Below are 19,723 nucleotides of genomic sequence, written 5' to 3' on the forward strand. Positions count from 1 at the left end.
GTGGGAGGGTTGTGGAGGTATTTTTTGCCTTTTTTTTTTTTTTTTTTTTTTTTTGCCATTTCCTAAGCTCCCCCAATCACAAATTGCAATTGGTTATTTTTTCCTCCTCCACACTCAGAGGAAAAGAATTTTTGCTTTAGGCTGCAGTTGGCTGGGACTCGACCTAATCTAAGGGCTCGCTGCCACCGAGGGACAGGCCACACCTCTCCACACCAACGCGGCTTCAAGTCTGCTGAGGCTGATTCAGAATAAAAATACACTCTGAGGAGCAAGGAGGAGGTTGTGTCAAGATGACAGGGGAACCCAAAAGACTTCCAAAAAATTTTTGAAAATACTGCCAGCTTTAAGACAGCACATGCAAGAAGTAAAAGAGAACCCCCCCACCAAAAGAAAAAAAAAAGAAAGAAAGAAAGAACGAACTGTTGGCTGTGGATTTTGTTGTTGTTTTTGAAGTCTAGGAGAGTTATCTGCTCAAAACCTTGCAAAATCAAGTCATTTCAGAGAATAGAAAACAAAAATCCACCAACAACCTGTTCCCTTCTCGGTGGCTTCCAAGTCCATATACAAAATGCCATGTGAATAAAACCTACGTATGGGAGCTTGTGCAGAAGTGCGAAGTGGATCAGAGCACAGTTCTCAGCTGAGAGCAGCCCTTACAGTTCCAGGCAACAAACTGAGAACAAAAACTGAAGAAGCCCATTCCCAGCACATGCAACTTGCGATCTGTTTTGACAACAATATAGAAATTTGCTTTGTACCCCCTTGTTTCAACAAGCTATCACCTCTCATGCCAGAACTATGCCCCAGAGACCTACCGAGGTGAAACAAGCTTTGACAAGAAGTTCCTGGAGAGCGGACAAGTTAGAAAAACAAACCCCTTTTCTTTTGTGCAAGCAGCAGTCTTTATGGTGCACAACTTCCCTAAAAGCGACCTAAGAGAGCTAGTGTGCTGGTGCAGGGAACGAGCTCTGTGTTGGGTACAAGGAGAAAAGGAGACAGAAGAGCGAAGAGAGTGCTTTTACAGCACAGAAAGGGGAAATTGGGACTACGCAGGGGTGTGGGATGGAGCAGGGAAGTGACAAGAGGGAGGACAGGGATGTGCCACTGCGGGCAGTGAGGCCCCCAGGACACCAAGCAGCTGTGCCAGAGCTCCCATCCACAGAAAATCATCATTTGGTATCTGTAAAAAAAAATTTAAAATCACAAGTTTTTGTTCCTAGCACTGCACCCAACATTCTGGTACTTTCTGGATTTTTTTTTTCCTAAGTTTCCTTTACTTTAGAATAAAATTTCATCTTGCTCCTTGAAAAATGATGATGACTGCCTAATAGGGAAATACATTATTCATTATTTGCACTACAGTTTCCTTCATTTTCGGTAAGAACATTTTGGCACCGATGACATTGGGTTTGTTCTTCCCATTTCAAATGTTTCCTACTGAACTTTTAAAAGAAGTTGGCACTGACTTAGGAAGTCTACAAACAAAGAAAGTAAATCATGACTGTACTACTAACAGACAACGTACTTTACATCATGAACAACCAGATACTTTTTTTTTTTCTTTTGAAAAAAATGTTCCTAGCTCATACATCTTCAAAGTTTCCCCTGCTCTTTGTTTTCATACAGGAAGAGACCAGTTCACAAAAAGGAACACTTTATCTTGTGCTCAGTGAAGGCACCATCATCTTGCTTACCAAGACAGATGCTGCAAGTTAAGTACTGGACTCTAAACAGAGAGAAAAAACAACTATGAGCTTATTTTGCTACAAGTACTGCATTTCTACTTGTATTTGATATCTGTAATATCATGCCTTGGAGTCTCTGATAGTAGGTCAAGAAACAAGCAGGGTTAGAGAAAAAGGCAAAGAAAAAAGTCAGTCCGGGTTACAAAACGTTTACTTGAAAAGCATCTGCTTTGTCGGCAATTATTTCAAAATTTCCCCTTTCTCCAAAAAAATGAAATCAGAGGACTAGCAGGGTGGGCAGTGAGCAATCACAAGGTTATGTTACAGAGCTGGAAAGAGTTAATTTGGGTGAGCTTGAGACCTCAAGCCATACAAACCAGAGAACACATATTTTTTAAACACAGTATTACTTTCTCTAGTGAAGGCTATCAAAATTCCTTGTTATTTCCAGCATTTACATTAAAAGCAACCTCTCTGAATGGTATAGAGCAAACAATAAAACCAGGAATCTACAGACAAAACACTTATGAAGGGTAATAATCTATTCAATGGAATTATCTTAACTACAGATAGTTGCAGGCCTTTTACCTTATAAAATACCAAATTGCTTTTGCAGTGCCAAAAAAGTTTAAACTTTAAAGAATCAATGATGGGAAATAAGAAACGTTTCGCTGTGACCATATACATTGTATTACAAGTCTTCCCTTAACTGCTATCCTGAGCATACAGAAAAATAACCCCTAATTCAAACAGGAACAATAACCTATGGTCTATTAGAAAAAACACAGCCTGGTAGTTACGTAATTTAAGAATCACAACATCAAAACCTACTTTTGGCATCTGGCTGATAACCAGATTTTCTGGGCTGTAAAGAGTTGCAGAAGCCACAGGTAAAGCAGGGCACTGCATGCAGCTGGTTCCACGTTCCAGATGTCACCCAGCTCTCCTGAAGTAGCATAAGGCCACCTCAAGTTTATGCCAGACTTTGGGTGGGCAGATTCAGCTGGAATATTGTTTAAGTACTGCAAAGTTCTGCAAGTTCAATATACCTGCTCGGAAAACATAATTCAGACTTTTCAAACAAACAAGAGGAAAAAACAGTGGTGAGAACAGCGGCTACCCTCCCCTCTTGGTCTCAATGGCCATTTTGATGTTAAACCCTAGCAACCCTAGCAATGTGTGATATGGGATTCTCTGGATGGAAGTGGACAAGCTCCCCAGGACATTTCACCCTACTTCTTGGTGACTGATCAGCTCCAACTGCTCCCAGTACCTTATGAACCATCCCAAACGAAAGGCATGCTGCCGAACAACGTTGTGTGGCTCTTAGCAGTTTCATGCTGAAAACCTGAGTTCTAATTTGAAGAAGCTGCTCAAGTAAAAGCCACAGAGAATTAGCTAATTAAGAGTATAATACCACAAAACTCAACTGAACACAGCTAATGCAAAGGAGTACAACCCGAGACAAAAATCAAGCCAGAATTACTTGGTGATGAAAAGGCAAGATCTGAATTCAGGAGCTATCCTAAGTCACTACTAGGAGTTGCAAAGATAATGCTGTGGCCAGGTGGTCTGCTGTAAACCAAGAGTAGCAACCCTCACCTTCAAAGAAAGAAGAGTGCTACTTATTTCTAGTCCTCCTACACAGACCTCAAAGAGGCCGTGAACTACTGCAGAGGTCAAGGGCTACAAAAAGGATCTAGAGGGTAAAAGACTAATTTAGAAGGATGAATGGCTTGACCTGTTTGGTTAAGGTTTTGCTGAAGATTTAATGCTTGAGAGCAAGCATCAGGCACGTTCAGCCTTGAATCAAGATGAAGCTCACTAACCACATACACTGGAATACTGCGTCAATAACTTTGCTTTCCAACCCTTTTTAAAATGCAAGCCTTCATCTAGCTTCCAGAGTACCTTTTACTATGCTGGTGCTGAGATCGAAGTCCTGTCTGCTTCTGAAATCGATGAATCTGCTTTCTTTCTTCAGCTTCAGGAAAAAATACAGTTCCCACACGCACAATATGCTCGTGTTATTTACAGCTTCCAAAGCACTTCCAGCACTTCTTGTTTTTTCTTTTTTTCTTTTTTTTTTTTTTTTTTAAACTAGCACCTTCCTCTGGTGGTAGGTTGGTGACAGCTGGAGGCTGAATGTCAGACAGAAGGCACAACTACTCAGAGACAGCACCAAAAATCCTCCTTAATCCTTCTCCTCTACTCAGGACCGATCAGACTGTCAAGCAAGACAAATTTGCCATCACATCAGGTAGGTATCCTTTTTTTTTTTTTTTTTTTTTTAAATGATCTTCTGCAACACGAGATGCAAATCTCCCATCAGAATCATTCAGGCTCACTTACCTAACAAACTTCAGTGACCAAAGCTATGTGCACTCCTCAACACCTCAGCCTGTCTCACTGGCTGCTTCACCACATTTAGCAGTTTAGTCCACTGAAAGGAAATTCCTTAGGTTACTTTATTTTTTAAAATCTGTCTGATGTTGAACAGCGTGTAGAGTAAATGGGGTTGCACTAGACACAAGGCCTCTCTGTGGCTCACTGACAAAGCTATAAAATTTGGTGAACACAAGCAGCAGTGACAGGTATTTTTCCCAGCCCTGCTTTATTGCTCCGTTGACTTGTCACTGGTGTCACACAGCCCCACGAGCCACTCAGGACAACACAGCACTGTTAGGACTCACTAATTTCCATTTTTATCTTCTAATCGTGCAGGAAGCATCTGAAGCCAAAACAACATAAATTCAAATATTTTCCACTATTAGTATTCATGGATGGTGGCAACACCAGAAAACTGCTGCACATTTACTTCTGCCATCAGGCTCATGAGCCCATCCAAATAAAGAGGTTTAACCCAAATACTGCTTATTTTTAGGTTTCTGTGAACCCACATGCACTTCCCAAGCCTTGTATTGAACTCGCCAGTAAGCCAGCGCCCTCAGATTTTTGAGCCCAGGTCAAATCAGAGCAGCAGCTTTCCCAAGGGCAGGGCCCCAGCTTGATCTGAGTGCTTAAAAAGCCTGAGACAAACTGATCAGCACGTCTGACCCCTAAATGAACACTGGTTTCAAGCTGAAGTTATAAAAGCTGTTGGCTTCAAATTGCAAAAACGTGTTTGTTGAGAACACAAAAAGCATACAGCAGTTTCTCAAAGAAAGAGATGAAATTAGTTGAAACAAACAGATATTTGATTTGCCAATGTAATAAAATCAGGTTAAAAAATTCTACCATTTTCATACAAACAGATTTGAAATCAGATTCCCCCAGCAAACCCCAGATGAAATCTCCCAGCAAACCCCAGATGAAGGTCTCCAACTTGCTAGAGGCATTCGATGCACCCCTGGGAAGGAAAGCCTCCTGCTTACAGAGAGGTGTGACTCACCCGCGGCCAAGCTACTGCTGCTCCGCCGAGCAGCGCTTTTGAGGAGTTGCAGCCATGGCACCAGAAGCTTTAGACAGAAACGAGATCCAGCGCCGGACCTAGCATCAAGGACAAGGTTTTGCTACTGTCCATCAATAACTTGAGGATTTTTCTGATACATGAGGGGAGGAGGAATTGCGCAGAGCACGGGCTCTCCCCCGCCGCAGAGGAGCGGCTGCAGCGCTGCAGGAGAAGCGCAGAGCTCATAAGCAGCTTTGTGAGAGGGCAGCAGGCTGAAGGGCTCGTTGGAACACAGGACACGGTGCGAGTTGCGAGCTCACTGCAAGCGGCCTAGGGGCAAAGACAAAGGGAAGGAGCAGCTTTCTTCCTCCCTCCAGAATTTCTGTTGACCTGAAGGTTCAGCAAAACAACCAAAATGGCCAAGGCCCCCTCAGCTACACAGGATGAGGGCAGCAGCCTCATGGCACTTTTCCTGTAAGGTTTCAAAAGGAATATTTTCTAGAGGTATTGCCCATCCAGTCCTACTCCTTTTATATCTATCCTAGATATAAAAGAGGAAATCTTCGTTTTAAAATTTAAGTGACTGTGGCCATCCAGCAATGTTGAAACACCCAGAACTGATGCTTTCATGATGCTTTCACAAAGCCCCGTGAATAACGAGAGCTTTTAGGAATAACAAAGAAACACAAAAACCATTTCTGCAAAGGAATGTAAGTACTTCCCTGACGTCTTAAAAACACGATAAATTTCACTGACTGGAAATATTCACATCTGAAATATCAGTGTTATGATGCATGAGGGATCAACTCAAGTGCAGCAACGCTCAGGCTAAGTGGCCCCATTTTGGGCAGGATCCAGCTATTTTCATATAGGCTGAATAGTGAGGAATGAGATTTCTGAACCGTGCTGGCAACAAGCAGACGAATGGCATTTAGCCTTTTGAACTGTTCTGCAAAAATAACTTTTAACAGGATAGTTAGATTACATCTCGCATCTCTACTTATTTATGGGAGAGAGAACAGTAGGTATAGTCATCTCCCCTCAACATACAGAAAAAACATAGCCCTGGACTTACTGCAGCCAAAATTTCACTTCATTCAAACGAGAGTTATTTTGTGGTGTGGGAAGTTTATTGCTTGTTTCTTTTAAATTATTTCTGGTTAAAGTCTGAAAGCATCTCTCAAACCAGAATGAAGAGTCCTTTGACTGCCCCCGGAACAAAAGACCTCCTGGGATAAACCTTTAAAGTGATCGGATAAAACAAAAAAGATCAGGTCATGGTGTCCATTTTCGTTTTAAATATTGACAATGTTAGCTCAAATTTAAGTGCGCTGCATTCCAAGGACTCAAGTCAGCCCCAGCAATTGGAGTTGTCTTACACAGTTTGGGTACGCAAACTCCTTAACACAATACCAGCCCACAGACCCTCCCAATTTCCTATGGACATTTTTGAGCAAAACCCCTCAGGCATGCTTCTCAATTTTGCCTCTAGCATGGAAAATGCAGTATGTCAAGAAAACTTTAGAGTTTACTGTTACTGTCATTAAGAGGCCCAAACTGGAATTTTTGAAGAAGGGGGGAGGAATAGATTCTGTAGGGTTTTTAATTATGATGCATCTAATTTGGAGACTTGACTTAAATTTGAATAAGTACACAAATACAATTTTTTTTTTTTAAATAAGGAAGTCTACGAAATATTTAGAATTCTAAAAACCAAGCAGATGAATTAGCAGATTCCAATTTACTGTTTATCCTGATTGCATAGACACGAAGAATCTAGAGATTTATAAAACAGTTCTGCAGAAAAGGGATTGCAAAATCACAAATATTCTAGTCCAACTTCTTCACTCACCAGAAGTTATTAAACCTCAATAACAGCTCTTACATAAGCTCTTACACATCCTGATCGAAAGACAAGAGGTTCTTATTAAGGCAAGGCCAAGCTAAAATCCCATAAGCATATTAGTTTTGCTTTCAAGGCTGAAATAAAGTTAGCATGGTCCCTACTTATTACAATAAAGAATAGTGCCATGAATGTTAGAGTGTAATAAATAATATCTATTTTCTTATGCTAAGAAATCCCATTTCCTAATTCTTCTCCTGTTGTTCTAAACCCCTGCTCTAAGTTACATGAACTTGAAAAAAATCTAACTTCCCTATCCATCAACGGTACTAATTAAATTTGCAGAGAATTTGACATACACACACACTTGTTTTTTTTAAGAGCTTATCCTTCAACATTCAATTTACTTCTGAATTAGAGGTACACTAAAACATCTTTTTTATACAATATCCCACTTTTATTAGCGGATTTGCAAAGCAATGACATAATAAAACTCAAGTATGCTACTCAACATTATGTAATAAACTCCACTAAAAAAAAAAAAAAAACTAAGGAAGTTATAGGTAATTACTGTAGCTGCTCTGGAAGGCTGAGAAGGACGAAGAGGCTAAGTAACAGCGTGCCACCATTTGGCAACAGAGCTGCGAGGCACCAAGGAACAGCACGTCTCAGTTCATGATTAATACAGCTATTAACGTTGGAGATCCTGCAGCAAATGCCCCCAAGAAAAAAAAAAATCCTACTTTATGAGACTGGCAGGTTGAGATGTTTAGGAAGAACTACCTGAATATGCATGACGTGCATGAATTCAGCCATTATTTTCTGGCAGAAAACCCGAGTAACTTGGGAGACTACAGAGATTAAAGAGCGTGCAGCATTACACTGGAACCAGCAAGCTTGGTAGGGAAGCAGCACAGGCATTGCTGACGGGCATGTTACTTGCTTAAGATAGAAGAGAGCAAATCAAAGCACCCAAATGAGGTTGAGGCTAGTATGAACACTGGAGATTTCACGTAGGTTGGGATCAGGCAGGTGAACACAGCAGAGATGTTGAATTGTTCATGAGTTTCTCATGCACGTTCACCTGAGGCACTCCCCAGTTCTTTTAAGCCACTTCCAGGTCTTGCTGGGGGAGCGAGGGAAGGCCAGAAACCCTGATCAATTCTGAGGCCAACTTAGTCTTTGACACAGTACAATTGGATGGGATTTCAGAAGCCTAAATGCAGAAGGAAACAAATAGGAAATGCAGAAGGAAACAAATTTGTTTCAGTTACTATGAACTGCACATCAACATAATACAATCTCAAAGACTTTAAAATTTATACTTTTTTGAGAACACCAGTCTGAGTATCTTGCTGTAGTAAACTTTCTAACGTGTCCAAAATTTGGAGAATGCGAATCTAAGTTGAATTTTGAAGTACACCTTCCATGTGAGACTTTTTAAGAGCACTTCCACATGAAAACTGATCTGAAATGCAAGCCTTCGGTATGAACCGTCATCCTATTTCCAAGTCAGCTAACAGCCAAGCTTATTTAAATTCAAAAAGCTCCTTTACAAGGTGGTGAATCAGGCATTTCTAAGTCCTTCATGCAAATGACAAAGTTTGGGAAGACAAAGTGCATTGTTCTTCATCTGCCCTGCACTGAACATTTCTGAGCATCGCTGAGAATACTCATATCCTCTAGGGGGGATATCAACCCTCTTCAGAGAAGCATTAGAAGTGACAGCAAGATAAGAGTTCATTCCAAAATGGAATCAAGTTCCCAAATCCAAGAGCATGTTTTTTTTCTGTCTCAGGATGGTCTCACCAGCTTTAATCTAAAGATTAGAGACGTGTAAAGCATGGACAAACATCTTACTGGAACTCATTTTCCTGTATTAGATTGTCATTTGTTCCACAGGCGGAAACAAGATGGCAAGACACCCTCATCAACTCTATTTTAGGAACAACTCATTTCTGTTTTTTCTTTTTCCCAGGGGAGTGTGAATGTGCTCCCCACCCCAAAATTATGCAGTCATGTTTCCTACTTCTGGGTGAACCTCAAGGGTCAAGCACACCCCCACAGCAACAGAAGAAACACCCCGAGCAAACAGCCTTCCTCATCATGCCGTCTCCCTTGCCAGGCAACTATTGCACAACCGAGCGTGGCTGCGCGAACTCCTGAGTTTGCATAATGTTGCTTTATCTTCCAGCTGAGGCTGTCACTATCAGGTGGAAACCATGAGAGAAAGAGATGTGGCAAGTATTCACTTAGCTCTTTGGGGTTTCAGAATTACATCTGGGGAGAAATGCAGCAATCCAGCTTCTCCAGTCGCTGTAAATCATGCCAACACAGTGGTTGTGGCCATTCTAGCAAAGTTACCTCCAGAGTCACAAACACAAGCACCTGTAGAAGCCCAGGCTTCATCATTTCAGGAAGCCTGAGCACTCTCACACTTCTCCTAAGAATATTTCTTTGTTTCTGAAAAGGACCATTTTAATCTCCATATGGTGACATTACTCAACCGAAGATCCAACCAAGTACAGGAGAACACCCAAGGTACAGAAAGAACATGCATAAATTGTGGCAAAAAAAGATTCTGTTTTTATTGCATGAAGATAAGGAAGGATGAAAGGAAGCCTGATACTGGCTCAATTACTGCAGTGGCTGTAGAGCCTCACACAGCACCATCCAGTAAGTAGACAAACCAGCTCGTACTCTGCTCTGCTGCCTTCGTAGCAGCCCATTCATAATGTTTCAAGAAGCCAAACTGGCAGCAGTTACATGAGGGCTTCAGTTCCAAACACCCAGACCGAGACCCTTTGGGACAGACAGCAGCTTCCATGCAGGCAGCTTTCAGAGAACCAGTCCCAAGCCCCAAGAATTGCTCTCTCAGAGCTCAGCCCCCAACACGAGGGCAAGACAGAGGTGCACACTCACCCTTAACAGCTGAAACATCCGAAGGTCCCAGGAGTTTCGCACAGATATGCATTTTACAAAACTCGACTACAACCATTACTAAACCCAAGAGAACAAACTCAGCTGGGCATTCTGCGTTTGCTGAATTCAGGTCTCAGTGTGAAACATGAAAGGTTCCTGTTCGACACATACCCATGCTTCTAGATGAAACTAAACACTATCCCCCCTGTAAAGACTAACAACTTTAGACAAGGATTGTCTTAGATGACAAACATATGGAGATTAATGGTAAGAAATTAATGTTTCTACACATCTGTCTTATTTTTGGTTGCTTAAAAACATCTCCACTGACCACCACAATGTCTTTACGGTTGATTTTTATTCAGACCCCTATCCAAGTGACTCCTCTTCTACCCATGGACAAAATGTCTCAGAATCACAGAACCATTTGGGTTGGAAGGGACCTTAAAGCCCACCTCACTCCAGCCCCCTGCTATGGGCAGGGACCCCTCCCACCAGCCCAGGCTGCCCAAAGCCTCATCCAGCCTGGCCTCTATCTTTCAACACCACCAACAGCAGTAAGACTTGTAAAAATAAAGTAAAACCGCCCTTCTCACACCTGCTTGTTTACCTAGCTGTAACCAAACATCTTCCCCACCGTGCCCTAAAAACCACACCTAGCCAGCACGGGGCTTATATTCCTAGAAACAGAAATTCAGGTTAAACCAGTGAACAGCAACAATACGCAGGTGTGTCAAATCAGCCGGGAGTCAGACAATGACTGTGAATAATTTGCACTCGAGCTGTCAAATGAACTTTTTCTAGCAACCCTGCTGCCCCTATTTTACTGCTGAAAGACGTATGTACAGCTCTTTCAGGTTCATTGAAAGGTTACTCGCATCAGAAATTGCAAAACCCAGGGAAATGCACGCAATACTCAGAGCTGGGGTTCTGCGCCTGGCTTTTCTGGCTACTGCTCTGACAGCACACAGCCAGACACATGCCAGCAGCTTCTGCCCATGTGAAACCCAATGAGTCCCGAAAAAAAATAAAAAGCTGGTGAACAGCTTTCCGAGGAGAGTGAAAACAGCCGTGTGAAATGAAACCAATTGCTTACATTAGAGCTGTACTGTGACATTTGTTTTAGAACAGCATTATTTTACACGTAGAAACACCTACTCAAATCTTTGTTTCCATATTGAATTTTTATTTTTTTAAAGCATATCACGCTTTCTCGGGAGCACTTATTTTCAAGCCCTTCCTCAACAGTTAGTCTGAGCTGACAACTCCTTGCATGAGCTGGGTATCACAGCACGGTGGGCAACTTGTGAACAAGCCCCTGACCCAAACCAACAATTGGAGCCAGTTGAGAGAAACTTGTGCCCATAGGTACACCTGATTTGCACAGGGTCCAACATGTCAGCATCCTTCAATGTGTACTAAGCCACAAGCAATTCCTGCTTCGGAGCTGCTCAGTAACAAAGCATTCAGTGAAGCTTAGGAAATCCAACAGAAAAGCTATAAAAATGACTTGCATGCAGACACATGATAAATTACATTTGCTGCCCCATTTCTAACATTAAAACATTACCTGCCAAGATGCCGATATCTTCTATAACATCTCTCCCAGAAGCCCTCCACAAGAGAGACAGTTTGTATAGGTCATCCAGCTTCAGCTACCTTGAGCCCAGAAATTAATAGCTTCAAATTTACTTTGGTTTTGTTAAAAACAAAGAAAAGTCTTACACTCGTAGTGCTTAAGTATTAAGCCTGCTGCTTACTCAGCCACTATTATTTCCAGCCGTGCTGATTTCATAAGGAAGAGACCAAAACTTTGTCTAAGAGGGCAGGAATTGCCAAATTCAGGCAAACTGGTGATTTAACTTTTCAAACATCCTGATTAACCATGGCCAGTGCTGCAGTTTTAAGAACAGCCTAGCACTCACTCTCATCTGCAGTGATTTTTTGATTTCTGCTTTAGACCATGAAAAAAGAAAAAATATGTACGTGGTACTTCAACATTCTTCGTAAAACTGATATAAAATGTGTAACCTTACTTTGCGCTGTGTTAAACCCTCGAATGTAACAACACCTCATTGCAGCAAGTCCCATGGGCTAATATAGAATGTGACTTTATAAAACAGTGTGTTTGAAATATATTACGTGTAAAAATCCTAGTGAAAATCCTCTGTGTAATGTAATCCAGATTTTTAAAGCTGTTTCTGCCCTTATGGTATCAATTTATTTTTCTCATCTGTCTTCTCTGAACTAAACCAAACCTGACTTTCTCTCCTGACTTGTATTTGCCCACTACATTATTTCCTATGGGTTCCAGATCTCACCGCAGAATTTCAGGGATCTACCAGCTAACAATGGAACAGGAAATACTTCAAATAATTCGTCTTCCCTTTAACCTGATGCACCTTTATAAAAGACGGTTTTACGGAGTTGTTCAGTGACGCACAAGAGCAGTACCTTACCCACTGAAATTATTCTCATTTCAAGTGTTATCACCCTTACCCTGATCTTCCTCTGTCAGCCTCAAGTTCCTGCTCTTTTTCAGTCACAAGCGACCTATACAATACCATCACAACAAATTTCATTTGTTCCAGCTTTATAGATCCCTAATAATACTACCAAAAGAAATTAATGATAACAGAATCTGAACAGCCCAATATGTGGTCATTGTACGACATACCCTTACTGCAAATTTATTATGTATAGGTAACACTGCCTCCAGCAACTATTCCTCAATATTTTTCCACAGAGAAACACAGTCTTGAAAGGGATATACACTCACACTGCTCTGGAAAAACAGAAAAGACACATTTTTCTGATTTATCCTCCAAAGATCAAACTGCACACCAAAATGCATCTTTACTTCATTAGACAATTCAGACTTTATACTGGTGGCATGTTATGTGCGGTGGCTATAAGGCATGGTGCCCACATGGAAAATATACCTCGAAGAACACTTTCAAAATAAAAAAAGATGAACAACAAAAACCACCAACTAATGTGTGTCACCAGTTAGCTTAAGACAATAGCTTTCAAAAAAAGCGACAACTCTTATATGAAACAAACAAAAAGAAAATGCCCAATCTGAACATGCTGCTGATAATATAAAATGTTCCAACATCGACTGCATCACTTGCAGAACTAGCTATAGCATAGGCCACATCTGCAGGAGATGCAATAAAAGATTATTTCAGTGCAAGAAAACTGAGCAATATTCAGCTTTGATTCTGGCAGGTAAGCTACAGAAATAAAAAAAAATGCATATTAAGACTAAACTTTTTCTAATCTCCAGTGTTTAACAGCATATTTTAGTTAAATAAATTACTTGGTTCAGCAGTAGCAGCAAACTATTAAGCTTCCAGTGTTGTAGTCATTAAGCCACCATTTTTTTCAGTAATTATTTCTATCACTCCAAGGGAGTAGCATTACTTACTTTCATCTCAAACTTTTTCAGTTACCAAGAGAAATCGTATACCATCTAGCTGAAAAAAACATCCTTTAAGAAAAAAATGTCAAGGTGATCAACTCTTACAATCTTCTTAGTGTTCATACATTAATACTCTCTTTGGAAGTACAAATATTCCTAAATGTTTTCTGCTCACTGAAAGAGCTGCAGCTTATCTGCTGAGTCATCCACTCTTTGGACACTACCGACAAACAGTTTCAGACTTAAATTGGGCTTTATTTTCTTTTATTATCCGAGTCTGTCTCTAGTTCACATGTTTAACAGTAAATGACAGCACAGAATGTCTAAATAAAGCAGGTTAAATACAATCTTAATGATGTTCAGGTAACAGGGGACATTTCCACATACCTGGTGATCTTAAATACTATTGATCAACTTTCAGAATTGTAACTACCAAGCCTTATTTCCTTAAAGTTTCACTTTTGGGATATAAGTTCTAACGTTAACACTGAAACACACAAAGTGTCCATGATGTTATGCCTATGCAATTATTTACCATTAATATTAATCATTATGAGTGAACACAGCAATTCAAATTACTAAGGTTTAGTTCTCCATCTTAGACATTGGTTCTGAAAATATTAAAATATCATTAAACCTGCAAATAAAGAAAACAACCCATTTAGAGCACACAGATAGGACAAACACTTGCTAGATCCTGCTTTGGCACTTGTACCTAGAATCAACAGGAAATTCAGCTAACAGCTGAAGGGAAGTCTATAACACATTAAGCAGAGTCAGGAAGGAACCTTTCAAACATCATTAAATTTCTATCCTGTCCTAACCAAACTACTTTCCATGCTTGAACTTCCTTCCGAAGTGAAGCTTTCTAGATGAACACTTAGAAAATATTTCAAATAGAAAAAAATAATATAAAGCAGACAATGTATTTCTGCTTCAGTTTTTGTTCCTATAAAAATCATATCCAATAACATTGCTGATACAGACAAAACAATGGTAAAATGAGTGTTTACAAGTTCTCTCCAGGGTCTGAAATACCTCAGCAGGAATTAAAGTATGATTTATTGTGTCATAATAACCGAAAAAAATTAGAAGAATATTGTAACCTCAGGCGCCATTAATTCCCCAATTTGCCAATTAATGCCTTTCTGTTAGGAAGGGAGGAGGCAGCACAACAGTTTTCTTTGCAAGTCTCCCGTAAAACCACGGATCCTACACTGTGCAGAGCGATGGGAGTGTCTCTTGTTAGTGCAAACGCGGAACAATGCTTCCTCAGAAAACAACATTCGAGGCTTATTAGATGGACAGCCTCTTTGGGCAATACACAGGAACAGCAGCACGTTATCTAGCAATATGGCATATAGGGTTTTACCACATTGTCCCTTTAGCTTGTATCTTTTTTTTTTTTTTTAATTTATTATTATTTTTAAAGAGCTCAAGGGAGAACTCGCAGAGAAGTATGAAGCCACTTGCTGTGGGCAGCCTCCGTTGATCACAAAGGGCAGCACAAGAAGGAAACAAGACAGGGCTCGTTGTTAAATCCATTTGGTCTGTGTTGATTAGGGGTTTCATAATACTAATATGAATTACATAATGTATATCCACTACACAGGATACAATGTAGGGCATTACATAAAACAGTATTTAAAACCTCCCACTTGTCTACATGTTTTCTCTCCCTCGATACAAGCACTTCTCTTCCTCAGAAAGCAACTGCCCAAGCATCAGCTCTCCCACAGACCTGGTGGATCAGCTGTGTTACAGTGACCAGCACGACAGGAATCCCAGGACCTGAGGGATATTCAGCCCCCCAGGTACTATGGAAAACTACGTGTTATGTCATTCCTCCCCCCTTACATAAGCTACCCAGCTCCATCTTAAAGACAGCCAGTCGGATGCCACTATTCCTCAGGGAAGGATGCTGCAGGCTTCTGTGCCTCTGTTGCTTAGGAACCATCTTTTCTAATTTCCACCAGACTAGGTTTATTCTTGGAGAGTTTATGCCCACTTGTTCTCATACTTTGAGCTGAAGAAGCTCTTTTTACCCACCTGTGTTGTTCAACTCATTTTTGTGAGGAGCAACCTTTCACGCTTTGTTTTAGCGGACCAACCACGACCTACTCTTTTAGCCTTCCTTATGAAGCAAATTCTCCATTCCCTTAGTCATTCCAAGGAATCAGTCCCTGTAATTCTTTTTCTTCCCTCGCCTGGATGATGGGTGATAGGAATTAAGCATGATATTCCAGATGAGCTCTCCCCACTACCAGAAAATGTCAGCAATGTTTTTCTTCTTTAATGGAAATATCTTCACAGGTAACAACTACATGCTTGTTATCCTAATACTTCTCATAGCTGCTAACTACGATAGGTAGAAGTGTTCTGAGTTCACCTTCATTTTTAGATGTTATCAAATGCAACCCGTTCTCTACTACTCCTGTCCTAAGGTCTGTACTGATGACCCTTGAGATCTAGGAGCAACACATGGTACTGGCACAAGCAGGAATGCATCAACAATACTAATCAAGTACTAAGTCTTGGAACTGATACTTCCATCACCAACCTCTGCTCAATACCTTAGCTTCTGGTCACTGAGCTCTATCCATACTCAAGACATCCTCTCACCATCTTAAACCAGTTATCATGTGAACATTATCCTGGTTTGTCCTTTGAACCGTGTTATACCTTATATGACTAAGTCAAAACAGGCAAGCTTTAACCAGGTATTCTCTTCTTGTAAGATACCTGACCTTTTGGAGAGACATTAGATTTCTCTGACTCAACCTTCCTCTGTTAAAAACCTTCTCTTCTTACCTCCATATGGATTGCTTCTCTTTAGAAATTTGAAGAAATCCCTGACTAGTAAGGTCATGCTAATAATGCGCTAACCACCCTGAACCACCTTATTTTTAGGTAAACGCAGTGACTACTTTTGCAACCCAATACCCTTCTTCCTTAATACCTTTAATAAAAATCCTTCTAATTTAATACCTAATTATTGCATATACCACCTACTTCAAAATTCCAGGATAAATGCTATGTAGTCCCACTGATATGTGCCCTTGAAGTTTGAGCTGATCGTTACGGAAATCACTTTCATAACTTCACTTCCGTAAGACCTACATTCCTGCGTTCCGAACTACCGTCTTTGCTGAAAGTGAAGGCAAACTTTCCATTTTGATTTTCACCTGTATCTAAGTTGTTTTTACTCTTATTTCACTGTCCCCATGCTTCCTGACAAGACACAACTTGCTTCGCCAATCTGACTTTCTCAGTTTTCTGCGTACTCCTGATGCTCTTCTCCAGCTTGCTATTAACCTTGTAAGATCTTGCATTCCCCACTAGCACAAAAGTCATCTTTTCGTATAAAAAAGCAAAGCTTGGTAAGAGAATGAATATTTTATTCAGCTGCCAGAATTCTTCGCATTTCTTGCTGTATCCGAAGCTCAGCCATGCCAAAAGCACCTCATCAAGCAAGCCCTGAGCATTGCTGCAAAACTGGAATTGCAAGAACATTTGGGTGCTAAATCAAGTTATGACCTTTGCACTTTGAATGTTCACTTCTACAACTGCAGTTATTAACAGCTTTTGGGGACACTCAGAGATGGCTTTGAGTCTTCATTTTTTGGCCTTAGTTGGGCCTTTGTGTTTGTTTGTTTTTCCCCCCCCTAGAAAATGCATGCCTGCAACATGAAAAGATTCATGCCATAAGACCTCCCAAGAGCTATAACAAGAGAAAACAAGTTAAGGCTGCTTGATTTCTGCTTTACTTAGATGTTACAGCCAAATTTCAGAAGAAAAAAACTTCATTGTCAGTATTTCAGTTTGAGGACATATTGCACTGCAGCTATTACTAACCTTAGTTTAAGGAAAAAAAGGTGCAGAAATAAGTTCTGAATTTAGGATTACTATAGCAACGGGGGAAGAGGGGAGGGAAGGAATTACCAGATTACACTCTCAATTCATCAAGTCTTTGATAGGATAAATTTGGTGTCAGTCAAATGAAATGAAATTGAATTTATCCCATTCATTAATGATTAATGCATCAAATTAAGAATTAAACAATCAGAAATTGTAGTACCAGAAGTAAAGTAGAAAATAAAAAACAAATCAGATTGAATGACCTTAGTTATTCCTTTTGCCATTAAGTATTTGATATCAAAACAGGTCTTCAAAGCAGTAACTGGTAAGTCAGAATTCACCTTATCCAAAATGATACACGCTGCTTATCAGAGGTGTCTAGTTCTGATTAAAGGTCTGCAAATGAAAAGGGTCATTAGAAATCTGCCTCATTCTTAACTAAGTGTTTGCAGTGGCTACACCCCTGAAAGCATGCAATAATGTGCCCCTATATGACATGGAGGTGTAATGAATTTCCAAATTACAGCTGATTTACAGAAATAATATATTTCAACAATATACGTGAACGTGGTAATGACTTAATGCCCTGTAAACCTGGGAACACAGAAATAAGCTCTTTACAGAGGTGACATTAGGATATCGTGGATTTGCTTTTTCATAACAAACTGGTTACATCTCTTTCTTCTTTATGCAATCTTTCACCTTCTTTGTATTCCGGATTACTTTAATCAATACTTCAAAAATAATTAGTGTGACAGACACTATTCCATCATCAATAAGTACGTTAATTACCAAAAAAATATGAGAAAAACACTAGTTGCAGTCTTTTAGGGAGGTCAGCTATTTCAACGCGCTGGCCCACTGGCAGCAGGCAGGTCCCAAGGCCATTAAGCATGCAGCTGAAGCGGCAGCAGCAGCCACAAAGGTTCCTTTTTGACACGGCGAGCTGTGCTTGCAGCCTGGGGGGCTGTCTCTCCACTTGAGCGGTACGTATTGACCCAAAAAGATTTTTCCTCAGGCAACCGTTCCACAGCCAGACGGTTCAATTAATAAGGCCGCCCAAGTCCAGCTCTTCTGGCTGACATTCAGATTTTAGCCATGCTTCCCAACCTTCTGTTCACCACTCCTGGCTGTCGCTGACCAGCTGCCAAAGCACCCTTCAGTTTCTGGTCGCCAGGCAGGCCAGAGGACAGTCAGAGACTACCTTCCTCTGACTTGTGCAGCAAGCTGCTCAGCATGTTCTCTGCTCCTGGCTCCTTCCCAGGCTGCTGCAGTGAGGAAAAACTGAAGGCTTCTGGAAGGATCATTATTCCAGGACTAGGAAGCAGAGGCTCAGGCACCTCAAATGGGGTTTCCTTGGCCATCTCCATCAGCAGGTTGGAACAGAGTCCAAGAAAGCAGCCCACATCAACAGTAAGGTCTCTGACAGATCGAGACGTGGGTGTCCCAGTTGCTCAAATCATTACCCCAGGCTGTAATCACAATCTCTCCTTCCAAGAGAGAGGCAAGCGGCTCTGTCTAAGATGACCCACATACCTGAGCAGCACGGGGATTAGCACAGGTTCCAAAGGCGATTGGAAGCAACAGGGGAAAAACACAGGCAGACAGCAAAGAGACCGGCATGGTCCTCTCTGTGTGACCATGGCACGAGTCCACAGCCTTTCCCTGATGCATAGAAGATGCAACAGCTTTCCCTCAGACTATGGATATGTATTTCATTCCACCCGCCCATCCCCACCATGTGTAATACTAGACCTACACCCAGCAATGCATCTTAAGAGTACCAGGACACTCGGCCTTCTATCTATCAAAGGACATTCACTTGCTTTGGCAAAGTTCTACAGAATTTACTACTGCCAAAATAAATCAACTTTTTACCTTAATCCCTATAGAAACAAAAAGAAAGAAAGATTTCGTATGTAAAGTTGAGATCTAAACAAACATCTAAGATCATTATCCATTTTTCACAAAATTGTTATGAAATGTTTCTAAACGATCAGTTATGATCAGAATTACCAGAAATTACCTTAGAAAACTCACCGCCTCTGAAGTTTTACTTTAAGTCCAAGAGGGGGGCAAAAATCAACCACACTGCCATGTATCACAGGATCATTAAGGTTGGAAGATCATCTAGTCCAACCACCCCCCTACCACCAATATCACCCACTAAACCATTTCCCTAAGCACCATGTCCAACCTTTGTACATTAATAGACTTAAAAATTATATCCACAGTAGGGAGAAATAATTAAAAATAGAATCTTGTGCTTTACACGGAATCTACTATTCAAAACATTTGGAAACTTGAAGCTGTATTTAGAAGTGATGCAATGCCTTAGCTGTGTAGAATTTCAGGTGAAAATAATTAAAATCTTTTCTGTAACTGAAAGCACCTAGAGAAGGGTGACAAAACTAAAGCAGCAGGACTCCCTACCCGCTGAAGTCTCCTATGCAGACTTTTTACCCTCTTCCACCCGAGTGCCTCTGCACCTCCTGTGCTTCTGTCCTTGCTCTTCTGTTCACCTGCACACCAGTGTCCACCAAGCCTGGCTGGACAAGCAGCAAAATGCTCCATGCCTGGCTCTGTCCTCGCAGGCCAGC

This window comes from Aythya fuligula, chromosome 4 (genome assembly GCF_009819795.1).
Source record: "Aythya fuligula isolate bAytFul2 chromosome 4, bAytFul2.pri, whole genome shotgun sequence".
In the NCBI taxonomy this organism is placed as follows: Eukaryota; Metazoa; Chordata; class Aves; order Anseriformes; family Anatidae; genus Aythya; species Aythya fuligula.